Below are 11,946 nucleotides of genomic sequence, written 5' to 3'. Positions count from 1 at the left end.
CCCTAAAGGTTCCTGTGATGTTAAAGGTTCTGGGAATGTGATGGAAGGACCAAATAGGTCCAAAAAGAACATTATAGGTTGGTTCCTTAAAGGTTCCTGTAATGACACTAAAGATTTGCAAATGTTATGGGAACGTAGTGTAGAGACCTAGTGGGAAGGTCCTATCATAATGGTCCCCTAAACATTCCCAGAATGTTCCCTGAAAGTCTGCCAAATAACGTCCCCTTACCCTTTAAAGAGCTCAACAAGATAATGTTTTGGAATGGTCTTAGTCCTGACCTTAATCCTATAGAAATGCGGTGGAAGGACCTGAAGCAGGCAGCTCATGCAAAGAGGCCCACCAATGTCCCTGAGTTGAGACTGTTCTGTAAGGAAGGATGGGCTAAAGTTCCTCCAAGCTGATGTGCAGGGTTTATAAGCAGGTACCAGAAACGTTTGTTTGAAGCTATTGCTGCAAAAGGGAGTCACACCAGTTACTGAAAGCAAGGGTTCACATACTTTTTTCTCCCACAAATATGCAAGATTGGATAATTTTCCCCAATAAATAAATGAAAAAAATGACATTTTTTTGTCTCATTTTTTAAATTGGGTTCACTTTATCTAGTTTTAGGACTTGTGTAATTATCTGATCATGTTTTATGTCATATTTATGCAGAAATACAGAAAATTCTAAAGGGTTCACATATTTTCAAGCAACACTGTATATTTTCATGGACATTTCATGTGGGAGGTAACTATCACTTCCTGTGTGCACTATGTGGCACTAGAGAACACCCACAATTACACATAATGTTGGACAAAGTCAAACTTATTGTTTCATGGCTAAACATCGAAGTTCAGCACATCACCATGTCAAGGGCGTTCAGTGAAAACTCAGGATTTTGATAATGTTTAATCAAAAACGTGTTTAGATGCCACTGACAAAATTTGAAATTGCTCGGGTGAAATCTCGTTTGTTAAAATACAATGCCTGCAAAGGGCCAAAACTGCGCAAAAATTGCAGTTTTTCCAAAATGGCCGACTTCCTGTTGGATTTAGGGTATGACTCCAAGAGGCTTTTTTTGTGCATCTGGACACCAAATTTAGTTAATCTACATCAAATTTAAAGGTGGGGGCTTTTAATTTGAAATTTTCTGGGGGGCGCTCTAGAGCCATTTTGGAACACCCAAGTCAAAAGGCCATATCTGATATCAAGTTTTGCCACTTCTGATGAATGTGCAAAGTTTTACTTTCAAAGGTAATTAAGGGGCGTTATAGAGCTGCTGTGCCATGCCCAAGCCCATTTGTAATATCAAATCGAATTAAAGCTGCAAGTAGCGATGAACGGGTCCTCGCACCTTCGTGCACGTCGGGCTGCAGCACAATAGAAGGACTTCTGTCATGGGTTGACCCGGTCTGTTTTCAGACTTTGCAAGAAGGAGATAAACATCACTTCCTTTGTCCACTATGCCTACTGCTGGGGCTGCTTCATTGAAATTTTGTAGGGGGACTATTGAGCCAGTTTGCATCACTGACGGAATATTGTCATATAGATATGTTCAGGCCGGGACTCTTATTAAACATGTGAAACATGGCGAAACATCAAAACTCAACACCATGCCACGGCCACGCGCTTCAAAGATAGCTAAATCTTTTAATAACTTTTGATCACAAACTAGTCTAGATTACACACACTTTAAAGAGCTCAACAAGATAATGTTTTGGAATGGTCTTAGTCCTGACCTTAATCCTATAGAAATGCGGTGGAAGGACCTGAAGCAGGCAGCTCATGCAAAGAGGCCCACCAATGTCCCTGAGTTGAGACTGTTCTGTAAGGAAGGATGGGCTAAAGTTCCTCCAAGCTGATGTGCAGGGTTTATAAGCAGGTACCAGAAACGTTTGTTTGAAGCTATTGCTGCAAAAGTGTTGCCAGTAGGTTGCGCTACGACTATGACTCAATATGAGCCTGTACTTGCCTTCAGACCAGGACCTTTATCAAGCATGGGAAATTTGGAAAAGATCTGATCATGCAGAGTCAAGTTATAATACTTTGTTCATGACGAAACATTGAAATTCGCCACGCCACCACAGCAAAGGCGTCCAGTGAAAGCTTTTCACAACATGGAATCATCAAACACTTACGGCTTTTCTGACCAAATTTCAGATGGATCTGTTCATCATGCTTAGTACAGCTCATAAAAGTACTGAACATGTAACTTCCTGTCGCCAGTAGGTGGCGCTATGAGTATGTCTCAATATTGGTACTTAGATGTATTCTGGTCAACCTGCTAGGAGTAGTTAGTAAAAGTATAGAGCCTATTACTTCCTTTTGCCAGTAGGTGGCACTATTACTATGATTCAATATTGTCCTGTACATGTCTTTAGACCAAGACTCTTATCAAACATGAAATTTGGATAAGATCTGATCATGTTGAGTTGAGTTACAACAGTTTTTTTTGCAATGGCGAAACATTGAAATTTGTCACGTTGCCACGGTAATGGCGTTCAATGAAAACTCACAATGTTCACAATATATAGAATCATCAAGGTCTTGAGGCTTTTCTGACCAAATTTGAAGTGGATCTGTTCAACTTGCTAGGCACAGGTCATAAAAGTATAGTGCCTGTAACTTCCTGTTGCCAGTAGGTGGCGCTATTACAATGAGTCAGTATTGACACAAGGATGCATTCAGGTCTGGACCTTTATCAAACATGAGAAATTTGGGGCAGATTAGGTGGTGTACTTTAAAGTTATAACAACTTCCTGTTTCATGGCAAAACATCAAAGTTTGCCTTGTCGCCACGGCAAGGGTGTTCAGCGAAAACTCAAGATTTTGATAACTTTTCATCACACACGTGTTTGGATACCACTGACCCAATTTGAAGTTGGTTGGGTTAAAGCTCTAGGAGGAATTCGTTAAAATACAACCTCTGGAAATGGCAAAAACTGCACCAAAATTGCACATTATATTCAAAATGTGCGACTGCCTGTTGTACTTAGGATATGGCTCCAAGAGGCCTTTCAAATTTAAAGGTGGGGGCTTTTAATTAGAATTTTTCTAGGGGGCGCCCTTGGGCCATTTTGGAAGAAAGACCTATATCAGATATCAAGTTTCCCCACTTCTAATGAATGTGCAAAGTTTTGTGATTTTTTGAGCATTCCTAGCACCTCAAAAATGCCTAATGTAATTAGGGGATGCTATGGAGCTGCCGTGTCGCAACCAAGCCAATTTTTCGTTAACAAATGAAAATCCTCACTAATTCAAATAAGCGTGCACATGCACTTTCAGTGCCAGGGACCCTGGCACTTTCGTGCTCAAGCCCTAATAATAAAAATAATAATCTCTACAAAAAACAATAGGTTTCCCGCACTTTCAGTACCAGGGACCGTTGGGCCCCTGGCTTTCTTTTCCATTTAGGCTATGTCTCAGCTCCTTTAGGACAATATGACGCTGCATGGCTGCGTGTCTCCTCCTGAGTCTGAAAAGGACCTCAGACTTTCACAAACTGAATAAGCCATAATTTATTTAAACATATTATGCTGTTTTAATCGTTCCTTTTCGTCAGTTCTAATCTTTCAGTAATCAACAGATGTAAATTTTATATTTGTGTCTTATTCTGTGACAGACGGGTGCTGCTATAGATCCATAATCAAATGATAAAAATTGGTGGTTATCGGGTGTTTTCTTTCCAGCTATCATGATGAAGAAATGATTAAGACACAGTGTAAAGTGCTAATTAATTGTACATGAATTTTATGTGTAAACTTTAGAGTTTTAGCTGTTACTTAATAATTTCTACATATTAATAGCTGACTTCTACATATTTGACAGTTGAGGTGCTGTGTGTCATGAGGTCGTCTCCTTAAAAGGAGTGAGCGGGGATGTCCCGTTTGATGAATTACATTCCTCCGTACTCGCATCTCTTCCTCACATTTCCATGCATGCATCTCCTGCATCCTTACTGGGAGGAGCTGAGACGTGAGTGAGGGAAGTGAGGAGACAAGTTAGCATAATGAAAAGCACCCAGAGTGTGAGGAGGGAAGAAGGAAAATTATATCAGCATTAAACATTAGAGAATCACACATCACACAATCTCACATTAGAGATACTCCTTGGAGAGGCATCATGACATATATATATTTAAAAAAAATAGGGGGTGGTGTGTCTTCCTCAAGCTCAGGTAGTCTACAAGAGGCCTGGAAGTTTAGGGGTTCTGCACAGTATCTTAGCTGTTCCTAGGACTGCGTTCTTCTGGACAGAGACCTCAGATGTTGTACCTGGAATCTGCTGGAGCCACTCTCCCAGTTTGTGGGTTACAGCCCCCAGTGCTCTAGCCCCACTGTTGTTTACTCCCCACATCTTTAGTAGCTCCTCTTTCCTCTTGGTATTTTTCAAGCTTCTCGTGTTCCATCTTCCTGATGTTGCTGTCGCTTGGGATTGCTATGTCTATCACCACTGCCTTTTTCTGTTGTTTGTCAATCAACATGATGTCCGGTTGGTTAGCCATCACGAGCTTGTCAGTCTGGATCTGGAAGTCCCACAGGATCTTGGCTTGGTCGTTCTCAACCACCTTAGGAGGTGTCTTCCTTTTTGACCTTGGGACTTCCAGCCCAACCCTGGGTTGCAGACCGAGCCTTCGTGGTCCTTTGCAGTCCTGTTGGCAGCTTTCCCTGGCTGTTGCTACTGCTATTGTTATTGTTATGATTGTTGTTATTCTGTCCCTCCCCCCCTCCTCTCCCTTTCCCTCTTTCTTTCTCTCTCTCAACTCAACCGGTCAAAGCAGATGGCCGCCCACCAAGAGCTGGGTTCTGCTTGAGGTTTCTACCCATTAAAGGGGAGTTTTTTCTTACCACTGTCGCCAAGTGCTTGCTCATGGGGCAATTGTTGGGTCTCTGTAAATTAAGGAGTATGATCTTGACCTGCTCTATGTGAAAAGTGCCCTGAGATGACTTTTGTTGTGATTTGGTGCTATATAAATAAAAATTGATTGATTGATTGATACTCAGTGCAGATGTTCCTGTACACTATGCCAGCCACTTGGTTATGGCATTCCATGTACGCTGTTCCTGCCTGCATCTTACACCCTGCTGTTATGTGCTGAACTGTCTCAGGAGCACCTTTGCACAGCCTGCACCTGGGGTCCTGTCTGGTGTGGTAGATCCCTGCCTCTATTGATCTTGTACTAAGTGCCTGTTCTTGTGCTGCCATGATTAGTGCTTCTGTGCTGTCCTTCAGTTCAGCCTTTTCCAGCCACTGGTAGGATTTCTTGATATCAGCCACTTCTCCTATCTGTCGTTGGTACATGCTGTGTAGGGGCTTGTCTCTCCATGATGGTTCCTCCTCCTCTGCATGTTTTTGCTGCCTGAGGTATTCACTTAGCAGTTCATCTTTGGGGGCCATCTTCCTGATGTATTCCTGGATCTTAGTTGTTTCATCCTGGACAGTGGCTCTGACGCTCACCAGTCCTCGGCCTCCCTCATTCTGGTTAGTGTACAGTCTCAGGGTGCTGGACTTGGGATGAAACCCTCCATGCATTGTGAGGAGCTTCCTTGTCTTGATATCAGTGGCCTCTGTCCCCTCCTTTGGCCAGCTTATTAAAACAGTGGGGTATCTGATGACTTGCAGGGCATACGTGTTGATGGCTCGTATCTTGTTCTTCCCATTCAGCCGACTTTCCCGGACCTGCCTTACTCTGTGTAGGTATTTGACTGCGGCTGACTTCCTTGCAGCCTCCTCATGGTTCCCATTTGCCTGTGGGATCCCAAGGTATTTGTAGCTGTCCTGAACACCTGCAATGCTGCCTTCTGGTAGTTCAACCCCCTCGGTTCTGATCATCTTCCCTCTCTCCGATACCATCCGACCACACTTATCTAGTCCGAATGACATTCCGATGTCATTGCTGTGGATCCTGGCGATGTGGATCAGTGAGTCGATGTCTTGCTCATTCCCAGCATACAGCTTGATGTCATCCATGTAGAGAGGACTTTACAGTCTTTTTAGTTCAGAGGTAACTGATGGTTGTTCCACTTCGGAACCGGTATCCATAGCCATTCTTTGAGATGATCTGGCTGAGAGGGTTCAGGCCTATGCAGAACAGCAGCGGGGATAGCCCATCACAACAGTCATTTTCCGCAGGCCCATTGAGTTCTTGATGAAGGCTTGAGTCGTAGGCTTTCTTGTAATCAATCCAGGTGATGCACAGGTTGGTCTGCCTGGTATTGCATGGTATTGCAGTCTTGTGTGACTGCTCTATCGACCAGTAGCTGGTGCTTGGCTCCCCTGGTATTACTACCAATTCCTTTCTGGGCCCTGCTCATGTATTGGGCCATGTGCCTATTCATCTTAGCCGCTATGATGCCTGACAGGAGCTTCCATGTTGTACAGAAGCAGGTTATTGGCCGGTAGTTTGATGGAATTGCACCCTTCTGGGGGTCCTTCATGATCAGGACTGTCCATCCTTGGGTTAACCACTCTGGGTGAGTCCCATCCAGCAGCAGTCGGTTCCTTTGTGCTGTTCATGGAGTGCAGTTAGTTTCTTTAGCCAGTAGGTGAGGATCATGTCCGGGCCTGGTGCTGTCCAGCTCTTCATATGTGACACTCTTTCTTGGATGTCTGCCATTGTAATGGCTACTGGATCTTGTTCTGGGAAACTGCTGTGGTTTGCTCTTAAATCCAATAGCTTAGCCACTGAGCATTGGTGTCTCCCATATGCTCTTCCAGTATTGTTCAGTCTCAGCCCTGGGTGGATCTGTTCTCGTGTTATTACCTTGCCACTGAGAGTACACATTGGATGGTTCGGTGGAGAACATCTTCATTCTCCTGGCTTCTGCTTCTCCTATGTATCTCTTCAGGCGGGTAGTCAGAGATGTGAGTCTTTGCTTGGCAATCTCCAGTGTCTCAGGTATAGACAGTTTGTTGTACTTCCTGGGTATCCCTTTTGTCCGCACACCTTTCTGTAGCTCTGTGAGTTGACTAACTTCTCTCCGTGTCGCTTTGATCTTGGCCTCCAGCCTCCTTCTCCATGGAGGATAATGCTCTTTGTGGCTTATGGTGTTCATCTTGTAGCTAGGCATCTCTAGGATCACTGTTGCTGTGGCGTATATCAGCTGATTGGTCTTAGTTATGGTCCTAGTAGGGATAGTAAGAAGTGCTGCATTCACGTCCTCCAGCAGACTTTCAGAGGGTACTTTGTCACTTAGCCTTGGCAATTGGCTACGGGAGTGCCGGTTGTCCAGCTTAGTCATGATTTTCAATCTCAGGTCAGTCGCCCTTGTGTTAAGGTCGTAAGGGCTTGTTGGGGCTTGGTACCCAATCTCAGAGTGTGGGGATAATGATGATATCTCCCCTCTGACCTCTCGTCCTGGCTCCCCCTTGCCGTCGCATGTTCATTGTACCTCATCAATCTCTAGTTGTGATAGCAGTTGCCATTTGCGGATGTTGGAACACTGAGCCAGTAGTTGTTTCTTTGTCATCTTAGATGTTGGTTTCGAAGCATCCATGTATCCCACAACCCCTGCATGTAGCCCCTCTCATTGGGGTTACTTGTATAGTAGCATTCCAATAGATTCGTATTCTCTGCTCTACTCCATCTATGTCGTGTTCCAGTAGCCCATTTCTCATTAGGGTGTCCTGGTTCCCCAGTATACATATATATAAACATATATATATATATATATATATATATATATATATATATATATATATATATATATATATATATATATACACACATATATATACGTATATATAAATAGTCACATAATTAAATATCTAAAGGAAAAGGGTTTAGTAGAGAGAATTATTATTATTATTAAAGAAGTATTTATTTTTGGTTTGTGTTGTCTGCCAATATAATATTCTACACGTCATTCCAGTAGGTTACAGTAATGCAGCTTTAAACTAATTTGCCAACCGCCAATTAACCCAAAAGAAGAAGAACTCCCTGTAATGAAAACTCTATGGGTGCTTGCCATTATGCTAACGTGTCTCCTCACTTCCCTCCTCGTGTCTTAGCTCCTCCCAGTGAGGATGAGAGAGAGAAGATGCAAGGAGGAGAGGCGAGGACAGGGGAATTTAATTTATCAGACGGGACATCCTCACTCACTCCAGTGTCATTTTGAGGAGACAACAAGTTGTCATGACGCACTTCACCCTAAATGTCAAATATGAATAAGTCAGCAATAGAAATGACTAAGTAACAGTTTAAACTCTAAAGTTTGCATTTAAAATTCATGTACAATTCATGAACACTTTACACTGTTACTTAATAATTTCTACATATTGATAGCTGGAAGGAAAACACCTGTTAACTGCTCTAATTTTTATCATTTGATTATAGATCTATTGCAGCATCTGGCTGTCACAGAATAAGACACAAATAGACAATTTAAATCTGTTAATTACTGAAAGAACAGAACCAACATAAAGGAACAATAGAAATAGCTGTAGCCTGCAGAATAGGTCTAAATAAAATGTTGCATGTTTAGTTTGTGAAAGTCTGACATGCTTTTCAGGCTCAGGATGATTTTATAAGAGACGCAGCTGTGCAGTGTCATATTTTCCTGAAGGAGCTGAGACATACTGAAAGGAAGAAGAAGAAAGGAGAAGTCTTTTGGCTCATGAAGATAAATAGTAGAGTTTTTTATGATTGAGTCATTGAGTCTTTAATTTATAAATAAATACTCTATGAGAAGCTGCTGTTGGTGCTTTCATTCCTTCTCTGCAGGTAGGGCTCTTTTCATTTCTCTATTTTGTGCCTCCTGGTCCCTTCTCTCCTCCTGCCCATGACCCGGAAATCAATCTCTGCGCCTCATGTTTAAGGATGTCTCAGTTCCTAAAATGCAACTCGAGGAGAGAGACTTGCCATAGGAGCTATGAGCGAGGATGCACAGGTGTGTCATTTACCGAAGTCTTTTCGGCACCCGTGACATATAAAAGAGGCCTAACATACAGCTGGGTGGATGCACATGTTAAATAAAATATAACAATGTATGACATCTATACATTCTTGTCACATTATGCCACGTTGTGATTTGAATTAAAAGTAAATATATAAGTTGTCATGAACACTGTTATGCTCATCTGTCAAAAATCATAAAATACAGCAGTAGACATATTTAATTGACATGACGGCTCCAAAGCAAGGATGTCTCATTTTGTTAAATGCCTGTTGTCTCGACTCTTCTCTCCTCGTGTCTCTTCCTTGTCTCCTCCACTTGCATCTCGGGTGGGAGGGACTAAGACGCGAGGAGAGGAGGCAAGGAAAGGAACTGAGGATGTACAAACAGATGCATTTAAGGGTGCATTTAAGGGATTGGAAGATCCTCCATGATGATGGAGGGAAATCAGTTTCCGGATCACACAGAAGAGACTTGCAAGGAAGCATAGAATTACCATAATAAAAAGCACCCTACGGCTGTGGTCAAAAAGTCCCTACTATCGTCTTTTCCTACCCACTTTTAGTTGATCTCGATGGAAAACATCATGAGGTCAAGGAAAGATGTGAAGGAGAATTCATAAGGACTTAGGAAAAGAGAACCGCGGTGCTAAGAGATTAGATAAGAGAATCCGATTGCACTTACACTGGGCTACCTAATTATGCGATGGCAGATGTTACGAAGTTTTATTGACACAAGTCTGCTGTGGTGAAAACTACAATGTTCTGAAGATGGACTACAAAAAGTGCATCTTTCATGCAGGCTATATAAATGTGGATACCACAGTGAAAAACATTACCTCATTACTGAGGTTGGAATTGAATTTTAAAAAGGAATATAGGCTACCAGTCACAAAACTGAAACAAAATTGTCACATTGAGAATGCTTGCTCACACTCACCCTCCTGAATCACAATTATTGTAAAAATATTGAAAATAAATGTAAATGTGTGCAAGATAGGCATGTTAGACCTACAAATCCACTACTGTACATATCATCACTTAAGTTTCAAACATGTTGAATTAAAAACATAATCTGACAAAAAACGTCTCATATCCCTTTTTCTGTGTTATGTTTAATATGCTGATGATAATCTGTTATTAGCCTGTGCATAGAATAGTTTAAGAACCACCACACAACTCAATACACACCTTGAAATGTTAACTTGATTTTGCTTTGAAGTTGTGATGGTTGATACAGGCTGTGGGTCTGTGTACCCTCCATCCAAAGCTCTGTTCAACTTGTTTGATAACAAGATAAACAAATATACAATGCATTATATATATCATATATATATATATATATATATATATATATATATATATATATATATATATATATATATATATATATATATATATATATATATATATGTATATATATATCTTTCCACTGCAGCTCAATAGGGAAACAGTGTACAGGGAAACAAAAAGTGGGAAGCAGCGTAACTTGACCATTTAAATCTCCAGACACGCCAACAGGACCGGTCAGGAACTAATGTTAATTAATGTTGACTGAATGTTTCCCAGTTGAGCTACAATGGAAGGATCATAACAAAAAGCGAGAATCTGGCACCATAAAAAAGACTTTAACATTGAAAGATATCTGCTTGAGGTTATTAAATACCTGCAGCATCAAACCCCATTCCACAGCAGAAATGATAAGTGCGTTTCCCCATTAACAGAGACGCTGTGAGTATTTACGCACGAGGCACTGCAGCATAACTTCATTGACTATCTATCTATCTATCTATCTATCTATATATCTATCTATCCATAGCCAATGACAATGTTTTGAGATGCAGTAGGGGCAGATAATATAGATATAATGATAAAAGTGAAAAACAAGTTGTTTTCTGGTTTTGTTATCATTTCTCTTCCGATTTGAGAACAAAAATGGGAAAAGCATGTGAATTTCCGGTTTTATTATTATTATATTTAATTTACAGGAAAAACGGAGAAACAAAATGATACATTTTATATTTGTTTATAAACAAGTTGAACACAGCTTTGGACGGAAGGTACACGGACTGCTGTGGATGTGTAATGCGGGTTTAATTGTTTGAGTTTTTGAATGGTGCGTTGCTTGGTAGCTTTAAATATTGCTGCTGAATTATCTCCTTTCCTTTCGTAAAGGATGGTCAAGTGTACCCTATGCTAAAGGAGAATATAAAGGAAGCATTGAAGCACCTTTTCATAGCAGTTAGAGAATTTGACCAGCTCTTATCATGGCTGCCACTTAGATACCTCCGGGTCACTTCACTCAGTGAGGAACCTTCCTAAGCAAAAACCAGTAGTGTGATTCAGGAATGCTGGGAATACAACAGATTTCAAGGTAATGGTTTTGGCTGGATAAAGAAGGCTAAATCAGAGGAATATAGGCTGGAAAATATTTGTTTTAACTCCCCTACCCCTATTAGTAAAAAAATCTATTCAGATTACATAGGCTTGGGATGGAAGTGCATCCTTGTTGGGTACTTGCTCATGCAGGAATAAAAGGGAATGAGGGAGCAGACAAAATAGCCACAGCAACCAGGATGAGAGATGTCATAGACATACCTTTAGGTAAAGGGGAAGCTAAAGGGATACTCGAAAAAAATAATGAAGAAGTGGCAGGACAGATGGGACAGGGATAACAGAAGAAAATATTACAATGTGCAGAAAACCATTAATGCGCAGGGTGTGTTTAGAGGAAACAGAAGGGAATTGAGACTGCTTGAACAAGACTAACATCCAACCATACAGGTCTAAATAAAACATTATTTTTGCTAAGGAAAAGTACATCAGATGAATACTTAGAATGTAAAAGCATATACTGATGGACTGTCAAAAGTATAGGGAAGAGAGGATAAGACAAACTAGATAGTTAGTTAGTTAAAGCAGGAAGAGAATGGAACCTTGAGGGCATTCTGGGAATATCAGGAGGTAGGGTACAGGACACACAGAAAGCCGTTGTGGAATGTTTGAAGGAGATAAGATTAAAGTAAAAAAGTAGCGGCGCACACAGCTCCAAGTCTTGAACAGGTGCATG

The sequence above is a fragment of the Thunnus thynnus genome, chromosome 2 (genome assembly GCF_963924715.1).
Source record: "Thunnus thynnus chromosome 2, fThuThy2.1, whole genome shotgun sequence".
NCBI lineage: Eukaryota > Metazoa > Chordata > Actinopteri > Scombriformes > Scombridae > Thunnus > Thunnus thynnus.
This window is presented reverse-complemented; position numbering follows the sequence as displayed.